General features: G+C 33.1%; 1 pseudogene; it reads left to right on the top strand.

Moving 5' to 3' along the window:
- The first annotated feature begins 6,692 nt into the window (after positions 1-6,692).
- On the top strand, positions 6,693-15,505 carry LOC107018443 (annotated as a pseudogene).
- Positions 15,506-21,067: the final 5,562 nt, after the last annotated feature.

Genomic DNA, 21,067 nt, shown 5'->3' with positions numbered 1-21,067 from the left:
ATACCCTCCATTTTGCCAATTTTAATTAGGTGGCTAGAGTGTGGTTGAAGATAGTGTGTAGCGCGTTCCAACCTGCTAAACACTTGACTGATGTAACTAGGGATAGGGTGGTGTTAGTACATATTGATGATAGGACTGCCCATTATGTGGGGGTGCTTTTTTGAGAAAAAAATATAATGAAGTTTAGGAATGATTTGAGGTGGAGATTCTGTTATGTCGGGGTTAATAACCCATTTTTCTAAGGGGTTATGGAATTGATGAGGAGGAGGAACACATGACAGTTTCTAGGAACGCAAATCTGACAGGTATGTTTGTTGATGTAACTCGTACAAAGGCTCTAGCCACATCTCATAGGCCTGTCTGGTTGGTTCCAGATAGGTAAGTCCGCAATGACAGCGTTATGGAACTCATGTTTGGTATGGCTGAGTTGCAGTTGAGAATCGGAGGCCGCCTAGTCACTGATGATGAAATTGAGGCATTGGCAGAGCTTTATCGTTTGATTGATAGTGCAGCCTTTCTGTGCAAGACTGGTCCTGTCTTTTTGTAGCTTGTGGATGATGATGAGAATACCGGTGATGAAGAAATGGATTATGAGTATAACGAGGGCGCTATGGATGAGAAAAATTCCTTAATGGTTTACGACTGTGGTGATGACGAGGCCTAGAGCCCCCAGGGAGTATTCCTACCTCTTACTTTGCTTTACTTGTGCACTAAGGACAATGCTTATCTTTAAAGTGTAAGGTGGGTATTCTCTTTGTATATAGTTTTTTACTAGTTTATCGAGTCTTGTGTTAGTCTATAATTTTTTTTGTTAATTTTTCTTTTGGATTCCCCGTAGTTTATTTTCGGTACTTTTACTAAGGATTGACCCTTTGAATCGTATAGGATTCGTTTACTTCTTCATCGATTCTTAGAGTCGTCTTAGGAGTGAACAGTTCCCAATGATAGATGCATGATGACCATCTTATGGGAAAATTAGACACATAGAGGACTTGGATTGACAAAACGAACCTTGGTCTTTTGAAGTTATGTACCAATAACTTAGCCAAACTTCATGGGTAGTTACACTTGGAAAAATGCAATGCCTGGTTAACGTTGTAATTAGCATGTGTTCTTATGTTTGACCCAAATGTATGTATGTATGTGTGTGTGTGTGTGTGTGTGTGTGTGTGTGTGTGTATATATATATATATGTATGGGATTAATTATGTATACCGTAATGCAATTTGTATGAGGGAATGTAAGTTGATATATCCTTATATGTCTCATAATTCATGTGTGGTAAGAATTGATTGGTTCTTTCTTAACTTGATATCTATAACTTGCCTTGTGTGTGGTTAATGAGTAGCTTGTATGACTTAAGGAATGTGATTGAGGCGTTCCTTTGAAATAGTCAATTCTTGACTCTAATTGTATGTCTTGCCATGGAAATTACCCCTCGTAAATCCCCATTTAGCCTTTATCCTTGTTCATTTGATAAGTCATTTGATAAGCCAAAACCCATTGTTTGATACCAAGTCTTTTGATCCTCTTAAGTTCCTTGAAGAAGGGTTAAAAATATGGTAGATAAGCTAAGGGTGAATTCTTACATTTTGTGAAAAAGAAAATTCTAAGTTGGCCCTGATTCTTAGTGTGCACCTCGAGTGAAATGGAGGGTGGCTAATTTATGACTATGCTTCAAACATTGGCACTGATCCTATCATGGATAATGTTGTAACGCTTTAAAAGTCCATGACTTAGTCTATAGCCTCACTAGATGAACTAAGCCTTAAAACACTGCTTTTAATTCTAAATTAATGTATTGAAACTAATTAAGAAGTGTTAGAGTCAAAACGTTAAGAAACGACCATGACGTTTGGAGATTTGAAAAAGGTGAGCTAGTGTGCCTTGGTGCGTTTCAAGGGGTTTTAAGAGTCAGAATTAAGTCAAATTTGGTAAAAAAAAAGTTTAAATATATGTGAGAGTGTGTATAGAGTAGAAACGTCCTAGCATGACTCCCTAAGAACCACCATAAGGGTCCTTTAAGATGACCCAAAATTTGATTATAAAAGTTGTCATTTCACAGTGGCAATCAACGAACCAAACAACGAGCCATCGATGGGTCAACGGCCCGTCGATGCAGATCGTTGTTTCATACTTAACCAACTCCCAAAGATCCTCAAAAATTCAGTCTAAGACAAACCACGTTTAAGCAGTACATGTCGTGGTTTGGTCTACGAGTCGTAGACGGGGTTCCATCGTTTGAAATTCCACTTCATTGTCTAGTTTTCTGTTAAGTTAGGGAGGTTTGGGAAATTTTTTAGTTAATTAATTAATGGTTAGGGACAGTTTTAATTAGTTAGTTAGGACCATATAAGCCACCCAAAGTCATTAACTGACTTAACAACTCATAATTTCCTAAACCCAATTCTCTCCAACTTCTCTCTACTTTCTCTCTCTATTCCAAACCACCACTGAGGACCAATTGAAAGATTGATTAGGGTTCCAAGACTCAAGATTTATTCCATAATTCTTCAAGGAATCTCAATGTATGGAAGCTATTCACTCTTGGGATCTTTCCCCTAGAGGCTCTTCAAAATTGGTTTCCAAAGATGTCTAAAACTTGGGTTTTCATCCAATTTCGTGAATTGTCTTTCAAATTGATTTAATGTTGAAATAATTTGGCTTATATGGATAGATTATGATTTTTTTATTGGTTTATTGTTGTATTTCTTATTATTTGACCTAGTTCTATTAAAAAATCCATTATTGACCCCTATTCCCTAACCCTAGTTATGAATTGGACTTTTAGATGATTAGGGATGTTGGAATTGAATATGTTATTGTTTAATTCGCTGTTATATCATGATGATGATGAGTGAGTTGATAGATTAATATTGTGGAATTGAGGGTAAGATCTTGAAGGAGCGTTTGGAAGTTGTTTCATAAGACCTTTATGATCATGACTTCTTTACTTCAGTAATGATGGTTATTTATTGATGATGTTTGAATTGAAGTATAATATGTGAATAGGTTATAAATATGATGATATGATAAATGTGATGGCATGTTATGAGTATGTTAAATTGTGAGATCTTGATAGGGGTATGATTATGCAAGTATGAATGTGTTTCTCTTACGTGCCTATTTATGATATGACTATGATGTGATGATCTCACTAATGAAAGGTTGTAATGAAAGGAAGTTTTCATGCAATACCTGAAGAGCTAATGACATGATTATACACGGGTTAGTCTCTAAAGCCTATATTGTAACCTAATGTGTAAGGTTGGCTTAAAGACATTTCAAAAAGGGACTTCATCTTAGCACTAAGTGAACTAGATATGAGAGATGTACCTTCCCAATGAGGGAAGGTAGGTTCACCAGGGTTCTCATGAGATGGAGACTATAATTCAATTGTGCATAAAGAAGGTTTCCAAAACATATCTCCTAGTTCCTTATCTATGTTTCCCCAATAGGAAAACTAGCTAGTAGATCCATTTAGAATAATATGTTCATGTTTTGGATCTACCTTGCCAAGTAGATCACCTTCTTTCAGTGTAGGGTTTCATGACACCAGATTCCATGTTTAGCTCACATGGTGTATTCTCGGTTAAGGCGATTGTTCTCGAAAGTAAAATGAATGAATGAAAGTAATAAAGTGAACACTAACTAGGGTGATTTAAGGGGTTCTACTTAGTGTAGGTAAGGGTATGGGACTTGACCTATACATTGAACAAGTTGACCTTGAGGGGAGTCCTAGGAGGTTGTTCTTATGTACTTATGTTATGAATGAAATGCATATGTTGACTTAACATGATTTTGATCTTATATGATGTTGACTTCATTTGATGAACATGATATTGTTCTAAATTGCTATATATGATTATGAACATGCATGATTTGATATTATATGTGGTGTGTACTAACCCATATTATTTTCCTTTTCCCAAACAATGTAGGTTTGGGCCATTGAGTAATCAAGATCACTTGAAGGAAGCTTGGAACTTTTGCCCAAGTTATTGGTGAGTCCTCAAGTCCGGGGACATTGCCATTTTCTAGCTTTCTGAGTGTTGGTTATGTCTATGGACAATTGTTTCTTCCTTTATCAATTGAGACTTCGTTCTAAGCCTATATTTGGCATATTTTATTAGTGTAAAGGCTATGCCCGAATTTGTATACTCTTATGATAGATGATTTATATATGAGACAAGTATTAGAGTATTTCATATGAATTGTCTATATTGCATAAACTAAAAGTCTATGTACACTTCATAAGCGACGAGTCTATGTAAACTCCACATATGATAAGTAAGAAGTCTAAGTATACTTCACTGTGCAAAAGTTTTAAATTTTTTGCATTTTCTCGACCTATGATATGTAATGATGAATGCTAAGGCCTAGTCTAAGTCCTCTTCGAAGAAGAAGACGTCGGTTTCATCAAGGGGGTGCTCCCCGATTGTGACAAATGTGAACCTTACTCGGATGAAAAATCTAGAGTCTGGGTGGCTAGTGCAAAAGTATTATCAAAAAAGTGTGAAACAATTAAAAGGAAAAATATGGAGAAATAAAGGGGTGTTTAGTCATGAAGTGTGTACAAGGTGAAAAGAATAGATATGAAGGATGGTGTTGGCTAAATAATAACATGTGCATTAGGGAGGAGTAGTCAGTATAATGAATTCCAAATATTTCTTCCATTAACTAAAGCCTAATTACAACCAAACAAAAGTCTTGTTGATTCCTTGAGAAGTATAATGTGAAAGTTAAACTACACTATTGGCAAGAATATGGCATGGTGAGGAAAGTAAGAACTTTACTTGTGAGAGTCGAATGGTTGTTTTGAAAAATATAGGCCTTGTGATTTTGACATTGCTTATGTGAAATGTTAAACTAAAAACATAAACAAGTGAGGGCATCTATGGCATATGTAGGAGTATCTAATTGATGTGTTTGTATGAGTTTGCATTATCCCGGAAAAAAATAATAAAAAAGTCATTCTTTGAGCATGTGTTGTACGTGGCGTATATGTGGAAAATTGTTGCATCTAATGTAAGCTCATTATCATGATTTAAAAGGTTTGGTTGACTTTAAGGTGAGTTGATAAAGCAAAGGGCTATGAAAAAGAGTTGAAAGTCTTAAAATTGTTTGAGGACAAACAAAACTATAACTGTGGGGTGGTGATATTAGGCATATTTATATGCCTAAGTTGTCAATATTTGTCCATCATTTGATGATGTTGAAGGAAAATCTTGAGTTATTAGATTGATTTTATGATATACTTGTGATCATGTTGCACTTACACACATGATTAGTGATTTCATTAACTCCCAGAGAAATTGGAGTTGGAACAAAGAAATAGGGAGCAAAGACGGGCTTGAAAATGGCTAGGATGGAAGCACCTAGGCGAGGCCCACTGCTAGGCACGCCGCACCAAGGCCTGTCTCTCAGAGCCTCTTTTGAGGTACGCCACACCAAGGCCTATCACTCAGAGCCTCTCTTGAGGCGCGCTGTGCTAGGACATACTCGAGTACCAAATGATGCTATGAGCAATATAGGCGCGCCAACCAAGGAATATCCCAAATTTTCCAAGTTGTAAACATTAACTAGGAGATCTAATTTGTGTAGGAGTTGTTCTTAACTGTATCTGCTATTATAAATGGATCCTAGGGTTTCCATTGTTTGGGTTCGATGTTTGTTTAGTGTGAAAGAGCAAGAATCAAGTTTGTAAACCTCTTAACTCTTCTATTTTTTGGTTTTTTGTGTGAACGATTATCTTTTCTTGATTACTAAAAGCATGAGTAGCTAAACGCCCTAGTTATGGGGTTGTATCTACGAATTGATTGTTGAATATGTGAGGCTTTTATGAATTAATCTTCGGTTGTCAATTCAAATTACTTGTATATTCTTGTTTTGCGCACCATAAAATAAACCTAGTGTCTAATCTTAAAATCGACCCGATGAGAAATTAGATGTACCAGAAAATATAGAGAGCTCAGTCCACCCATTAAATTGAGATGATTAGTGTTCAAGAGTGACGCCCAGACGAACACCTTGGTTATGAAATAGGATGAAATATAAATGCTTGCCAGTTAGTCTGCTCAACGATGTAGTTAGATAGCTAATTAGGGTACGCGATGATAGGTGTGTAACCCAGATCATACTATCAATCCTATAAACCAGTAATTTGACAACTAAAGTTAGTTTGAAGCCAATAATATGATGCATGATATTCATTATATGTTGCAGCCATGGAATTGCTTTTAAACTTAGTTGAAACATTATATCAAAGTCATTCATCACTGTTTACTTTAAATTAGTGCATATTAGTCGTAGTTAATCATAAATCACCAACTCTTGAAATAGTTATTTTTCTCTTTAACAGTACAATTAAGTGTGAATATATGTTGATCATAAGTCCCTTAGGAACGATAACTCATTTCTAAAAAAAACTATATACTAGCGCGATCACGTACACTTGCGTGTATATTTGGGAGCAACAGACTACCAGTAAAGAAAATGTCAACTCACTTATAGCAATATTGGTTTCATTGACTGTAAAGGTCCCTCCAGATTTTGTGGTGATAATTGCACTTTATCATGCATTTTCTTTGGCAGAATAAAGACACTATGACCAGCCCAAAGAAAAGTTTTTTGTGCACGGGGCTACAACATAAAGAATGACACTTTCATGAAGATGTTATGATCTATAAGAGATGGCTAAAGAAATAAGAAGAAAGGAGAGTCGTAAAAGGCCGACCACAGAAGGTGAGACTGAAGAGATTTTGTGAAGAATGTAGTCTACGGAATATTCTATCATCAAGCATTTGGACAAATCGTAGCTCAAATTTCTATTTGTGCATTGTTATTGAATTTAGAGTACCATCGGAAAGCGTTGTTGAAGGTACTTGGTGATGAACATATAATCATGGGAACAATAAGTAAGAGTGTTGCCACTATGGCAAGTCTTGTCATTAAGAGTCATCAAATCTATTTTTCGAGAAGAGGAATTTACAGCTGAAGGAGTGATGCACAACCAAGCCTTGGATATCACAATCAAATTTAGGGTCAAGTTTATGCCTTCAAGTTTAATTGATAATGGATCAAGATTCAATATTTTCCCATTCTTAACCCTTACTCAGCTAAACTATGATGTATGAAAAGTTGCATGAACATAAGAACAATTGATGGAACGAAAAGACAGACTATGGGGGATGTAAACTTGTGCATCCTAATGGGGAACGCAAAATTTATCACTAAGTTCTAGTTGATGGTCATATCCACAAACTATCCCTTGTTACTAGGAAGACCATGGATTGATTCAATCGGAGTTGTTCCATCCACATTGAATCAACCTTAAAATATTCATTTGAGAGAACCATGAAATTGTCAACCACAGTGAAGTGAGTGATCGTAGTTACCCTGGTTTCTCCATTCCAGTTATTGAGGAGTATTCTCAAGGTATTGAATTTCACGTGGTGGAGAGAATTAATGTTGTTTTTAATGATACAACACCGTAAGTACAAATTCCACGAAGCATAAAATTCTTGCCATAACTCTGCTAAGAAGCGGTTTTGAACCTGGGCAAGGGCTAGGAAAGGACTTGGATGACATATTTGAACCTCTTCCTATTCCATTTGAAAATTTCTACTATACCCAAACAGAGGAAGAATTGTTCAAAGTAGATACAAGGAAGAAGCATGACTCTAATATACCAAAGCGTATTCTAGGATTGTACAAATCATATTTTGCATAAGCTTTAGATCTTAATATTGATGGTCTAGTTGAAGGGATAAGGACATTTTGTTGCGATATCGATGGATTTACACCAACCATCCGAGATGATAAACCTAATATAAAATTTGATGTCCAATCCACTTATGTACATCGAATGGCTGAGTATACAAAGAAAAGGTTCAAAGTTTTTACTTTTGAATATTGATGTTGTCCGGACGAAGCCCTGAACCATTATTTATGTGACTTTACTGTCTATCGTAATGCTTAAAAAGGAAATGAGTCGCATTAACCAGAGTCATGAAAAATTTTTATATGCACTTTTAAAATTCCAGATAAAGCCTCGTATATATTGAATTGATTATCTTATCTCTATGAATTTCACTCCAATATGTTCATTCAAACTCTTCCTATATAACATGGTTGATTTGTAGTTTTGTTAAGTAAAAATGAATCTAAACCTTCCAATGGTATGACATGTCAAAAATATGGCTAACCAAGTTAGATTAACGAGGATGAATGTGAAGAATATTATGACTAAACTATGATACCTAAACACCTCATTGAGGACTTAAGTAAACTTGAGGATGATAAAAGGCCAACCTGTTTGAGAAAAAGACAATAAACTTGGGATGTGATAAACTGGTCAAGATAAATTTGATTCATTGTCCACTAGGAAGCAACAAAAAAGAAGAATTGGTCAAACTACTCAGAAAATACATTGATGTGTTTACAAGGTCTTACGATGATATGATGGGGTTGAGCACGGATATTATTCCCTATAAGTTGCCTATTAATATAAAATATTTCCATATAAAGAAGAAAACCAGCAAGTACAAGCTAAATGTGAATTTAAAGATATAAGAAGAAGTCTGGAACAAAATTGAATTAATAGCCATTGAAGTGACCAAGTATCCCACTAGGTTGTCTATTATTGTCCTAGTGGTGAAGAATGATGTAAAGATCATGATATGCATGGATTATCAAGATATCAACAAAGAAAGTCTAGAAGACAATTCCCCCTTATGAAATATCCATATACTCATTGATAATTGTGCTAAGCATGAGTTTCAATAATTTATGGATTATTTTGCCAGATACCACCACATTTTAATAGATGAAAAAGACGCTGAAAAAACAATGCTCATCACATGTTTAGGAGTCAAGCATTATCGAGTTATGTCATTTCACCTCAAGAATGTTGGTTCCACTTATATGAGAGCTATGACCACAATTTTTTATGATACGACCCGCAGGAAATAGAAGTGTATGGGGAAGATGTCATCATAATGTCGTGCGAGAGTGCGGGTCACCTGACACACTTGAAAATTTCTTTCATAGTTCACATTTGGAGTATCTGAAGGGAGGTTACTAGGATTTATAGCTAGCAAAAAATGTATTGAGCTTGACTCTTCCATGATCAAGTCAATTCAAGATTACCTCCTCCAAAGACTATGAAGGAAGTAATGAGTTTCTCGGGGAGACAAAATTAGTTCGCAAAAGATGTATTGAGCTTGACTCTTATAAGATCAAGACAATTCAACACTTACCTCCTTCAAATACTAAGAAGAAAGTAATGAGTTTCTTGGGGAGACTGAATAATATCACTCGATTTATAGCTCAATTAGCGTGATATGGGAGACCATATTCAAGTTATTATGAAAAGATGCACCAACTGAATGGACCAAAGAATGTTAGAAGGCTTTTGACACCATTAAAAAGTCATCTATTGAATCAACCAGTGTTGGTGCCACCATGTGCATGCAGTCCTTTGTCTTTGTATTTATCCATCTCTGGCAATGAATTAGGGTTTTGTGTTTTTGAAAATCCTCGACATCATTAATTTCACTCTCATTTCTACCATCGGCAACTATATAAAAAATTTGTTCTTCCTATACTGAGAATCTTTTGGGTGTGTCAATTACAATATTAATAGTCTTAAGTCAGAAAATAAATAACATAAATCTATATTATATCGAGAAAAAATAACAATATAGAGAGAGGGAGATAATAAATGTAAGGTATTGCTCTCAGATATCATCTTCAACATCAACTTTTCGAGTTTCTTCATTCAACCCAGACCCTTATGAATTTGTTGCATTAACTATGAAGATTTGAAAAAACCAACTTGATGAATAATATCGCATCTCCAAACAAAGATACATATATAACATATTCAAACAATCAATAAAGAAATGTATGTATGTTTTTATGTTATATGGTGATACAATATTACAAAGATTCATATTCATGGAAATGTAAAAAAAATCATCTTTTGATTGTAAGTATAATCTATCTTTCTCCTACTTGTAGAGAAGGATTGAGATGGAACAAGCACGATTGAAGTGATTTTTATCTCTTATACTACTTTAGAATAATAGATATTTTATCTTGGAATTAGCGAAAATAATTTTTTCTGCTATTATGACTTGCACTTATCTCTAGGTAACTGCTAGTGTTTCCAATAACAAAAATATTCATGTATTTAACATGCCAACCTAACATGTTCTTTAGAACTAGGGAAGAAAATTGTTCTTGTACATTATAACATGGATGAACTAAACATTAAGGAGAATATAGCATGCTATTCAATTATAGGATAGCAAAGATTCTGATCGTCACTTTTAAATAGGAAGCAACATAACTTTGAGAAGCTGAAATTAGAGAGAGTTAATATTGCCTCTTATATAAATAATAATGAAAATCAAAATTCTTGAAAGTCATAGTTCAATAGTGATTAATCTTATTTTCAACACTTGAACCAATTAATTATAAGTTCAATCGTGTTATCATAACGGATAAGGACTATTATGTTCTCTAAATCATAAGGACACATAAGATTTGCATGCTTAAAGCATGAAAATAATATTATTCGAAACACTTACAATCAATTGCAGTAAAGTTTAAGTAGCAGAAAAGCATTCTTACACTTCATATGTTGAAGTTGTACAAAACATAAAAGTCGCTCCAATCATTCCTCCTCCATCTCAATTCTTAATATTGGGTAGAAAAAAATATTATAGTTACTAAAAATATGTTTTATCTTACACTTCAATGTATATTTAAGTATTATTATATTGGATTTTTATACACTCGTATGAACATATATCTCTAATTAAAAAATATATGTTAAGAAGCACCTTGATCACTAGTCACTTTTTATTTCGTGATGATGATACTCTTATAAAGTTATGGATACTTTAGTCATACCCTAACATGCGTTATTACTTCTAGGTCCTTAGCAGCTAAAATAAAGTAAAGTATCTCAATAAAAAATGTAAATGAGAAATATCCCTTGAAACACCACTGTGCAAAAATTAATGATAAATAGCTCGCTTGTTTTCTTTGAAATATAATGATTCAAAGAGAACAAAATAATAATATTCCTTAGCTTTTTAAAAAATCAATTTTATAGTTTGTTAGCCAAAATTATGACTAAATTTAATTTTGTAAAGAGGTTCAAGGAGCTCTCCACCCAAAATCAAACATACATAGCTTCTAGTTACTATGAGATTAATATCAAAGAACTTAAATTTTCTCTTAAATTATGTTGAAGAGCAACATCATTGAAATAAACAATGAGGACATCAAAATTAGAAAAAAAATTACATCAGATGCAAATATATTCTTGATGTGGAAGTTATATTTATTTCATTCATCAATCATTTTTCATATACAATTTCTACCTTTTTCATTTCGATAAATATGATTATTATTTAGTAAGTTTGTGGATAATAAATGAAACAATTGAAGAAATTAGGGATGCTTACAAGGTAAACAATACAAATATCAGCATATAATGTGGAAGAGAACCAGGTTACATACTACTTGGCAAATATGACTATAAAAAAAGGAAATTGCTTATTCACGGATTTTCAAAGCATGGATGCGAAATGAAGAAGAATTATTAACATGGGCAGAGCTACACAAATTCAAGGATTTTCATATGAACACCCTTGATGAATTTATTTATGAATATACAAGTTAAATTTAGATACTGTAGAGTATATACTAACGATATAGCTCAGTGGTTACAGCGATGCAAATTTTCTTCAAGGGCCTGGGTATGACCCTAGGCTCCTACATTTTCACTTTAACAAAGGTCCTCTTTTGTTATTGAAGAAAAAAAGAAAACTTTCTTTTATCGTTAAAATTTAAAAGAAAAGTTCCTTTTTTATTATTCAAAACAAGCCAAGGACATCATTTAGTGTTTAACTTTTTTCTTTTACAATTAAAAATAATTATTACTGTAAAACATTTAAGCCACCCCCTGTCATAAAAGTATCAACACCATGATAAAAATATTGGCTCCGCCACTGATTATTTTCAATGAAAAAATTAAAAGTTCATATCAAAAAGTATCATCGATAAGGAGATATTTGGAAGGAGAAGCCAAAACATCGGTTTTTCACATATACATCATTTACAGAACACACATGAGAAATAAGAAATGTGAAATGTTATTTAGCCTAGGCTATTTTCTGTTAACAAAAAAGACTTGGTAAAATAGCAGGCGTTGGGGCAAAAGGAGATGTTTTAACCTAGAAAAAGTTTTAATAACTTGTATGAGGAGTCGGAAAGAAGGTACTCATGCCCTCCATTCAAGCTCCACCTATAATGTAGCAGAAACAGTAGAAATCAAGGATGAGCATAAGAATGTAAAAAGAGAAGTAGAAATTACAAATCTAATAATTTAGCTTTATTCCTTGATAGAAGATCTAGAAGTGAGGAGCACAGTCTACTATTTAGAGAACACAACTACAAAGACACTTTCATCAGCTGAAACAGGTGTATGAAACATGGAATTAAGGAAAATAGAGAAGACTTGCTCTTATTTAGATGATAAACAATGAAGTGAGGAAAAGCATTCAGCATTGATCCATATGATAAGGAGGCGGAACATCTTTTTATACCAAAGAGGAAACATCTTTCAGGTTGTTAGGGATGAAGGCGTTGAAGGAAAAAGGTTGATTCAGAAACCCTAGACTTAAGGAAGTATTTATAGGGATTAATTTTAGGGTTGGATCTGTAGTGGGCTGTGAAGTGGGCTGTGTATGTTAGATTGTTTGTCATGTCTTAATAGATTTAGGTGTTAGGCCCAAATGAGTTATATATATGTGTTTGAATTTTATCAACAGAAGTCTGAAAACTTGACACAAAAAGTACTATCAGTTTAATGAAATGATTAGTCAAATTTTAGTTGAGGTATGCCAATTCTCTTTTTTATATTGAATAATTAATACATCTACCTGCATTTAGTAAGAATCACTAATTGGTCATACTTTCAAAAATAAATTACGTTATAGATTTGAACTGACAGAAAATAAATTAATATTGTCTATAGACACCAAGACATCTTGGCATCTCTTAATATTTGTGGCATCACCAACATACATTTGAGAGAAAAAAATCATAGGAACATGTTCCATTGATCATATGCTCAAGGGAAGTGAAGAAACAGGTTGTTGATTGTCTCCAGAGTTGTCTTGCAAAATAGCATCTGTTTACCAACTGCAATCCTTGGTTATTCAGTTTGTCTAGAGCAACGCATCATTGTCATAGTGATATTTGTCTTCCATACCAACTTTCGTGGCCATTTAGCAGGTACTTGACTTTGTGAGCATAGTTGTCTATAGCATTCTTTCACTATCATCAAAACTGTGAGGTTCCACCTTTGCTAACATTTTCTTTTAACTCCCGTTACATAAAACTTAAAATCCTTAGTATTCCCTTTAGTCCAACTCTCAATGATTTGCGAAATAATTATCCCAAATCATCGCAATAACTTCTCTCAACACATGTCACATCATGTTGCGTGGGTTCAATTAAATAGCATTCTTTAGCTTGAATCTAGCCCGAATGAATTATAGAAATTCATGGGGCTTCGCATTTGGTCTATGAGTTCCCATTGGATAATTTAACAATGTAGTTTGCTGCACAGATTCTTATATTTATACGTTTATATACAATTCTTATAGTAAAGATACATTTACATAACGCTCTTTTTTGTTTTTTATGTTATAAGAAAATTAGAAGGGCTTCCAGTACACTGAATAGAACTATGCTTGAAATTGTGTTATAAAATGTAAGTGAAAGTTCATTAAATGTATCAAGAAGATGCAGAAGAGAATTTAATTTGAGCTTACAAATCAATGAAACAAAAGTTAAGAGAAAAGTGTAACGAAATCTCAGAATTAAATTTGCTTATTTGATTTGAAGGCAATTGAAAAATGTATGGAAATTGGGTTGGAGGAATGTACCATATAAGTTAGGATATTATTGATTCACCTTTGATGAGAATTCTTTGAGATAACTAGCCAAGTTAAGTTAGAGATGGTTTTAGTAGAAGTGATTGTCCTCCATGTTAGAGAAGAACGACATTAGGTTTATGAGGAATATAATGTGAGTTCCAATATTTCTTTAATTTTGCTCTCAGTAATGATTATTTTTATCAAAAATGTGATACTTCCGCCACCTATGCCAGCTAGAACTTAGCTCTCCGTCGTTATCTACAACCAACTTAGTTTCTTCACTTTTGGGCATCACAGTACTCTTCGGACATATTTGTAATCTCTTCCATGTTTCTTTATATTGACATGCTTAACTTTTTATTCAAAAGAATACAAATGACACTAAGCAACATCAATTTGATGTCAGTAGTTCATATATTCTTCTTGGATCTAGAGAAGTAATAACCTTTCTTAAGATAGTGAAGCTTTTACAATGTCGTTTCAAAAAAAAGATTGAAGTTGTTGTTATAGAAGAAGGAAATTCTCCTCTAAGGAGATGGGAGGACCTTAATATTGATATGCTTAATATTGATATGTTGGTGAAGATATTCCAGTCCTTGGACCTTTTCCAGTTAATCTCTATAATTTCTCAAGTTTGTCCTGCTTAGCAATCGGCTTGTTCTGACCAACGTCTCTAGAAAACGCTAGACTTGTAAGTAATGCAGTCAAATTTCATCAGAATTTCAATATCTCCGTATTTATATGTTGAAACTCTACTCGTGAAAAACTGAACCGCATCCTAAAGATTTGCTTGATCCTTAGTCGTGGAAACATATCGACATTGATCTTCCATTACAGTTTGTATATTGACAATAATCAGTTGACTTATATTGGTAAAAGGTATTCCCCTATAAATTTAGTCTTTCTATAGTATTGTACCTTAAATCAAGAAATTGCATGGCAAGCCTGAGAAAATTTGGACAAATGATTAAATCTCCTCTTTTACAGGTGTCCACGGCTAAAATTCCTTGTTATACCTGTTTGGGATACACTAGAAAAGCAAACAATATGCAGTGCTTTTCATCAATGGAAAGATCTTGAATCACTAACTATTCCTAGTTTAGAAGAACCTGCATATGTCATCGAGAAAATTGGAAGGAGTTGCAAAAAGATTTCCTAGCTCAAGATTATGACTCCCTGCGACATTGTATTTGCATCTGCACTTGTCTCATTTCTTCCAAACTTGAAAGTGTTGAGTGTGAGGTATACGCAGTTATCTAAAACCTTCTTTGGTTATTCCCTTGGAGGGGTTAAGAAAGGTGAAAGTGCTCAACATATCGCAATGCATAATTACTTAATACCTTTCTCCACCCGCACCAACGAAAATTATGACTTAGCTTGATGAATCCATTATGAAAAAAGCGTCTAGGTTAAACAAATTCCTAACCAGCATGAGTGACTCGTGCATCATGTGTCAGCGCACTCAAAATGATGAAGGGTTCATGAGGTGGTACAAGTATGCATACCTTTGGAAAGTGGATGAGGTGAAGTCTATTGCAATTTGAAAACTTTAATAAGTATTTGTCTTCATTAGTTGAAGGTGCAGTATAATGTGTAAAACTTGCGTGTATGAAACCCAATTAGACCTTGATTTTATGTACTTGTTATCTATCAATATATGTATGTACTGGCAAAAAAGCAATTTTGTAAAAATAAATTGTCTAAATAAGTTAGATTTTAGAAATTTGACCAAGCATATTATTATTATTATTATTATTCTACATCGTATTTCGAATTTTGTACATAAACTCCTTGGAGGAAGATGACATTTTATGTCAGCATCACACTTAAAAGGCTCTTTTAAAGAGTTTCAAGTGCATAATATGTGAATTTTTTTATCTTTTCCTTTTCAGTAAATTAGGTTAAAATCTTATTTCAAACCCCAATGATAAAATGTTCACCAAACCCTATGAACAATCATGAATACATTGGGTAAGGTGGATTTATTTTAGATTTTTTATTTTTTTTCCCTTCAAGCGTTTTGCATCAAATTATTTCACTATTTTAGTACACATTCAACAAGGGGATTTTCAATTTAAAGAGCACTATGGTCCATGATAAAAGTATTTAAATTTTAGTACACATTCAACAAGGGGGTTTTCAATTTAAAGAGCACTATGGTCCATGACGTGATAAAAGTATTTAATAATTTAAATATGAAACTGTAAAATGATAGTAATAATTGAGATTTTTTAAAATCTATTTGGTCTATTTGTTATGTTGTTGTAACACTCAAGGAGTCTAAAATCCTTATCAAATCTAGAAAGTTCATAATTAAGTCTGCAGAAACTTTTTGGATCTACGAACAACATCTATGGATCGTAGATGGAACCATGGACCATAGATAGGGCTCATAGAATAAACTTTAGAAGCAGAATGATTAGCTTGACTTTAGTGAGGCAAGTTTTCGGATTGTAAAACCCTTTGTGGGTCATAAATGATCTCGTAAATCAAGTCCTAAAATTAGACATTTGATCTAACTTTTATGGACACTATCTCAAGTATGTAAATGGAACCACATACCGTAGATGGGTCTCTTAGATCAAATTTCAGACTCAAAAATTGACCTGATTTCCACAGGAGATATCTACAGACTATAGATCAATCCACATACCGCAATTAATTTCGTGAAAGCTTTAGATAGCAATTTTCTCCCATGATCGTTTTGGTCTTCTTTTTTTTTACTCTATCAATTTCTATACTATGTCGTTTTGGCCTATTCTAAGGGGGGGATTAATGAAAAGTTAATCGAATAAACCTCCTTTTTCACACCTAAGAAGTTCTCGTTCTCTCATCATCTCTGCCATACCAACTAGAATTTCCCTCATTACTACTCGGAACCAAGGGCTCTTATTTAACTATTTTTACACCATTTTGCAAGTTTTGTACACAAACTCCTTGGAGGAAGATGGCATGCTATGTGAACATTACACTTAAAAATATCTTCTAAAGAGTCTCAAGGGACATTATATGTGAATTTTTCATCTTTTCGTTTTGAGTAAATTAGGTTAAAATAATTCCAAATTATTACCATTTCGCTAATTTCAAACCCAAATGATAAAATATTAACCAACCCCTATAAACAATCATGAATTCATCGGCTAAGGTGAATTCAATATTTTAGTACACATTCAAGTAGCTGGGGGTTTTCAATTTAAAGAGAATTATAGTCCATGAGATAATAAAAATATTTAATAATTCAATATTTTTGGTCTTTGTTTTCACTCTTTTAATTCCTTACTATGTCGTTTTGGCCTATTCTAAATGGGGCTACAGAAAAGTTAATTGACTAAACCTCCTTATTCACACCTATTCTCCCAGAAAATCAAGTTCCTTGCGATTCAAAGCTCCTTCTGAGCAAGAACTAGGGTTCCACGGTTTAAGGATTCAAGCTAGGTTTTCATTCTAGATGCCTGAATTTTTATTAATGGTTATCCTTGTAATGTTACTTTTGTGCAATGCTACTTATGTGTTCTAACTCTATTCTCTTTTACAATGTGGTTTTCATGTTATTCGTGGTTGTACGATCTTATGATTTTCGTTGCATTTGCGTAGTACACTGTGGATTCCCTGTCCTGTATTGTCAAGCATTGCAATTTTATTGTAGGTTGGACCAAGCTTGTGAGACCATAAGTGCTCTTTTAAAAAAAAAAAAAAAGTGAGGTGTTCTGCAAGAAATTGGGAGAAAACAAGTATTTTTTTGTGAGTAACAAATTAAAGTTGTTCTTTAAAAAAGGGATAAAAGAAGTAATTTCTCCCTGAAAATACTATTTTTGAACACTTCTAAATATTTGGTCAAACAGTAATTATTGCTCAGATGTGCTTTGTAGTGAAAATTTCATATATGTCAAATAGATTTAACAAAATACGTAATTATATTTTATGGGTGTAGTTTAGTCTGCTAGGGAGCTTTAATTTTATATAAAATGTTTTTTATTTAAAATGTATACAATTTTTTTATTTTATAAATGAATGAAAACTTGCACGCTAATTATAATAACAATAAATTTACATAATTCTATGATTCAAGCTAAACATTCAAAATCAAATAATTTTCTAAAAAAAAGTTATAGCGATAGAAAGAGTTAACTTTGCACATCAATCTAACTCTCTATAAAAAAAAAAATATTTTGATTAATTGCTATATACAATTACATGCTTTTATACAAAAACTAATATATTTGTATTTGTAGTTCCATTGTGTATAACTTAATATACATATCGCCATATACAAAAACCTCAAGCAATTTGTATCTAACCAAAAAAATATAAAAATACCAATATACAATTGTGATTTAGGAAGGAACCTTACATAGACTTCAAGTAAATCTTGTAGATAACTAACGGAATCTACAAATATCTAATACAAATGTGATTTAAGCATAAAATATACAATATACAAATATAGATATAGAATTGATTTTTAAGAAGGAAATATACAATATACTAATATTTATATACAAATGTGATAAGTAGAAAATATACATATACTAGATAAAAATTCGTCGATATCTAACCAAATATCCACATCTACATAAAATTGTGGTTTAATCGAAGCCTGATGTTTTTCAAATTTTTCCAGATCTGATGAAGCAGACACAATCTCCTTAGAATCAGTGTCTTTTGCTTTTCTTTAACTTCGTCTTTCAATAATTTTAGTATGGCTTGCCTTGGCATTATTAATGACTTTCTGAAATGCAATTAGGTCTTTTTTTCTTGGATTTCAATTCTTCAATAGATTTTTCATTTAGAACTTGTTTAGATTTTTCTATATACCCTGCATTGACTATAAAATTTTGAGTTAGATCGATTGAAAACGAAGATGAAATGTAAATAACTTTGACATGCAATGACATACTTTTCGTAATCCTCTTAGTTGGAGTTGAATCATCTATTTTCTTTTTGAAAAACTAATAATTCTATAAGTAATGACAGAACTTTTAGAAAAAAAAATATCAAACATATTACATATATAGATAATGAAAAAGAAAGATTCACACACAATTTTAACGGTAGATTGCGAAAAGTGAAAACATGATTAGAGGGAAAAATTCAAATTTCAAATTGGAAGTGAAAGAGCGATTTTAGGAGGAAAATAGGAATATGAGAGATAAAATTAATTTTGTATAATTCCATAAACTAAAGCCAATGAAAGGCTTTGTTGGTTCAGTATAAAGAGATAGTGGATCCATTATTGATGGAAAAAAACTGAAACTATAATTACTAACCTATTGGTGTTTGCCAACTTGCATAATTTTTCCTTTCAAAATTAGTTAGTCAAAATCCAAACTAATACTCATTGAAACTTATTATTCTTTTACATAGTCTTGTGAGTTTTATACTTAAAACTCTTTGGAGGAAATATGACATGTAAACATTACACTTCAAAAGCTCTTTGAAATAGTTTTAAAGTCGTAGTATACGTGTTTTTTTTTTTTACTTTTGACTAAATTAGGTTAAAACCTTTCTCAAATTATTATTGTTTCATTAGCTTTTGTCACGATCCAAATTATCATGATTGGAACCACACTAATCCTTTGGTGAGAGAACCATTAACACTAATTAGCTAATCGAAGAACTAAACCACTTAATCAAAATACTAGACATGTAAAGATACAAAAGTAGGTTTAAATGCAAAAATAAAATTGAGTTCCCATAAACTCCAAAAGTCAAAACGACTAACAGAACATTGTGAAAATATTCCCTAGAACCTGAAAGTTAATGTATAAAAACATCTTCTAACAGCAAGTCTAAGAAAATGGGTGAAACCCCAAATTAAACATAAGAATATCTAAGTACTAGTCTAAGTCCGAATAGAAATGGACTAAACATAACCAGAAGTCATGGAATCTTGGAAGAACTTTCTCACCCTTGAATCCAAATCGATCATTGGTCTTCTAAACGAGGTCTATCAGTAGCCGCCTGAAGATGACCTGTACTCAATAAAGAAAGAGAAAGTACAATATCCTTACACAGTCACAATGTAGTGGTAGGATCACACGACTATTCCAATAAGTGAAACATATACAAGTAATCACAATATAATAAGACAGACATATGCCGAACATAAAAATATCAGTCATCATTTCACGATCAACGTAAAATTTCACATTCTTAATAACACAACTATATGACAAGTCAGTGGTCCTCTCATGGAGCTCTTCCATTTTCGAATTCTTTTAGTTTGTTCTTGGTCTACAAACAATCAGTTCAGTGCAATGATCAATAAACAAGGCCTAATTACCTGAATTACCATCAAAGTCATCAACTCTAGGACAATTCCATGATCCTAATATGCAGCTGGGGCTTCCTCCCACCATCCAAATCAGTTCCAAAACCCTCCCACCAACAATATTTATCCGTAAATTTATATCCTAAGGATCGAAAAATGGATTCAAAAATTGAAAACCTTATCATTAGCCTTAACATTGGTGAAAAACTGTCAACAAGTCGCCCTGGTTGGTCTCCTAAATCTTAAGAACGAAATTTGCAGAATATTGACGTTTTGGAGTTTATTTCTTACTTAATTCGCGACTAGCCCTCTTTGAAGGCCCTCATCCCGCTACAACGGTCCCGCCCTGGTGGCTTGCACTGAACCAGTGGTTGAATTAAGAGTTCCAAACTCTTATTTCAAAATACACCTTCAAATCATGACACTTAGAAACTACTTGTTCACGTTAAGATTAGTTTCGGGAGTTCTACTCGCCCAAATTCAATTTTATAAAGTAGTACGGATTTCTTAACGTCTTGGCTATCCACTCATGCGATCAAATTCATTATTAGATCTCTTATTCATTATCAGATTTCACTAAAGCTCACTGACTCCGATTTTGTCCAAATCTGGACTGAGAAAATTTCAAATTACTACGAAAAAGTTTTCCGACCCAAAAAAATTTACGATAACTTTTCTATAACGATGAAAATGGATCGTTACATTTTCATACCTAAACGATAAAATATTACAAAACCCTTTGAACTACCATGGATTCATTGTCACAGGTGAATTAATTTTAAGACTTTTTTCATTCCTCTCGTGTTTCTCATCAATTTGCACCAATATTTTATCA

The sequence above is a fragment of the Solanum pennellii genome, chromosome 1 (genome assembly GCF_001406875.1).
Source record: "Solanum pennellii chromosome 1, SPENNV200".
Classification (NCBI taxonomy): domain Eukaryota; kingdom Viridiplantae; phylum Streptophyta; class Magnoliopsida; order Solanales; family Solanaceae; genus Solanum; species Solanum pennellii.
This window is presented reverse-complemented; position numbering and strand designations above follow the sequence as displayed.